The sequence below is a fragment of the Hypomesus transpacificus genome, chromosome 20 (genome assembly GCF_021917145.1).
Source record: "Hypomesus transpacificus isolate Combined female chromosome 20, fHypTra1, whole genome shotgun sequence".
Taxonomy (NCBI): domain Eukaryota; kingdom Metazoa; phylum Chordata; class Actinopteri; order Osmeriformes; family Osmeridae; genus Hypomesus; species Hypomesus transpacificus.
Genome location: NC_061079.1, coordinates 478,726 through 481,653, shown reverse-complemented (window position 1 = coordinate 481,653; position 2,928 = coordinate 478,726). Strand labels below are relative to the sequence as shown.

Genomic DNA, 2,928 nt, shown 5'->3' with positions numbered 1-2,928 from the left:
TAGGAAGAGCTAATGATCTGCATTGTCAACACAGGTGCTTTCATGAATGGATTGGTCCTATTATATCGCCAGAGCAAATCTATACAGACCTTTACTGATTAATTGCAATAGTTTGTACATATTTGACAGATTTATTTAATGAACCACGAACACTGTGACTTTTCAACCCATCTTTTTTTCATAATTTGTCTTTCTGAAACAACTTTTTAATCTAGAAAACTTAAGTAGATCATTTGTATTTTTTGGGATGTTACTTGTTACTTGCCTTTACACGTCGGGTCCATTCTCAGTTTATACGTAAACTAGCCCACATAGAGGAGTGGTTGGATATCTAAAAGATCTTCCCCACTGATTTGAAACTAAAGAGAACAGTCATACTATGAAACTAGCTCTGCATTTTACATTTGTTTCCCATTGATTTGTATCCTCTCTGTTGTTAAATTCTGCTGTAATTAGATGTTTACCTTTTATAAAGACTGTAAGAATAGGTTCAGTAGTACTGAACTAATTATTGTCTCAACAAACACTACCTGACTAAATGTTTATATTCGATGCTTAATTAACCCAATGTCTTGTCTTGATGCCTTAATAATAAATCAAACAAGTCAGATATGTTGCATGTCTTTGATGTTTGCAGATGGTTCATTCAAAATTACAATATTTTGACTTTTTTTTTTGTATCGTTTTTGGTAGAATTTTGTTGGAACCTGACATGTTGTATATGTTTGCTTGTTGTTTGAGATCGTAGTTGAACCCTCTCAGGAGGACTGAGAGCTGAGCTTCAGCAGGCCTCTCCTGGAACACAACACAACGCTCTCGCTCAAAACCACTTAAAGAGACCAAGAGAAATCCTTACCGTTTCATCAAGAGCCTCAGATTTCTGACGACAGAGAAAAGTCACGATACATTAATAGGATGAACAAGAAAACACGAAAGAAGATCATAAAAATGTTGATTTAAAAGAGCTTAAAAGAAATGATAATCTCTGAATAAACTACATAACCTACCATTTCTCCAACCCCCCTTCAGTTCTGTGGTCTGGACCTCACCTACCTGCGGGTCAAAGGGCACTTCTCCCCCCGCTGAAGTTATTACATCCTGACCTCAAACAAATCCAAACAATATTGAACAAGTCTGTGTGTCTGTCTGTGTGTGTGTGTCTGTGTGTGTGTGTTCTAGACTGGATGACCAAAGGGATTATTTTTCTTCTGGCTTCGTCTCAGTGACCATATGCTGGTCTCCACAAGCTACCAAACCAGCCACTGTCTTGTGTTGTGTACACACACACATAAGCTCTCTCACACACACACGCACACACACACACACACACACACACCCATAAGCTCTCTCTCACACACACACACACACACACACACACACACACACAGACAGACACACACACATAAGCTCTCTCACACACACACGCACACACACACACACAGACAGACACACACACCCATAAGCTCTCTCTCACACACACACACACACACACACACAGACAGACACACACACATAAGCTCTCTCTCACACACACACAGATTTACACATAAGCACTCAAATACATTGATGTGCACACCCTACTCATCCAGAACACAAAGGAACTACATTGATAGAGGAGAGGATGTGTCTATCTGGACAGCACAGATTTTCCACAGAGGCCCTGTGTCCCAACACACACACACACCTCCACAGGCTGGTCAGCAGCAATACTTCAACTGTCAAAATTGCTGGCAGCTCACATGTCAAAAGTGGCAATCGTTTATTTAGGTGGAAATCAATTTGTCCTACGTGGGAAGTCCTTACCCTGCTGCCCTGTCTGTCAGTGAGCACTCGCTAACTCCCCTCAACACTCTCTCTCACACACAGTGAAGACGCTGCCTACACACTGACCATCATTTTCTCTTACACACACGGGGGGACACACACGGGGACACACACACCCCCCTGCCCCAGATCCCTGGGTGTGTGATGACAGCCTGGGCCCCTGGGAGTCGGCCCTCTGTTGACCCAGAGCTGAGCAGGGACAGTCTCCCTGGTCTGGTCCCTCACACACACCCCTCTCTGTCTCTCTGTCTCTCTCTCTCTCTGAATCTTCTGTTCATCTCATCTTCTGCTCCACTAACCCTACCCCTCCTTTGACAACAATGTGGGTGGAGGTCTTTGTTCTACAGCCGACTGTCTGTTTCGTGTGACACGGTGACAAAGCCACTATCAAAGTCGCTTTTTAGGTTGAATTCAGGTGTAAATGTCCACATGTGCTGTTCCGCCTCCTCTGTGCTGGGCTGAGCTGGCCGGCAGGCTGCGGTCCTGCTCCCCACAGAGCCAGGAGCAGCTTCACAGTCCGTCTGGGACGACACACACGCATCCATCTCTCTCCGCCACGGAGCAATTAACATGGAAATTGGAGTGTGGCAGTTTGGAATGGGACGGGGGTCTTAATATCCCTCCCCTCTGTCACCCCCCCTCCTCTTCCCCCCCCCCCCCCTCCATTTCTCTCCTGCTTCTTTTCTTTTCACCTCAGAACGTCCTCTCCTCTCTCTCTCTCTCTCTCTCTCCTCTCTCTCTCTCTCTCTCTCCTTTCTCTCTCCTGCCCTTGTGGGCGGTTCGGTCCTGACACTGGCCTAATAAATGAGCTCTGTGATTTATGGGGTAAAGAGGGCCAAGAGGGGGGGCCAGGAGGGGGGGCCAAGAGGGGGGGCCAGGAGGGGGCAGGGGGCTTGAGGGTGTGGGGGAGAGGGGGTAAAGAAGTTGATTCAAATTAGATGGATTGACATTACGACGACATTAAATGCTTGACTCTAGAAAGTTTATATTATTATACATACAGCATTGTCCTTTAACGCCTGTGATGTGGTGTAAAGTGTGCATAGTGCAGCTACACTATGCAAGTGTAACCACAGAGCGTACTTTATGAGAATACTGCCTAAA

At 45.4% G+C, this 2,928-nt stretch overlaps 1 protein-coding gene across 1 annotated transcript in view; it reads left to right on the top strand.

Annotated features, from left to right (window-relative positions):
• The window catches only part of robo4 (roundabout, axon guidance receptor, homolog 4 (Drosophila)), a 13,986-nt gene extending 13,065 nt beyond the window's left edge, over positions 1-921 (top strand). The window contains 1 exon segment of the mRNA XM_047042948.1: positions 1-921. This exon segment is cut by the window's left edge and continues 677 nt beyond it. The gene's annotated coding sequence lies outside the window, so the exon portion shown is untranslated.
• Positions 922-2,928: the final 2,007 nt, after the last annotated feature.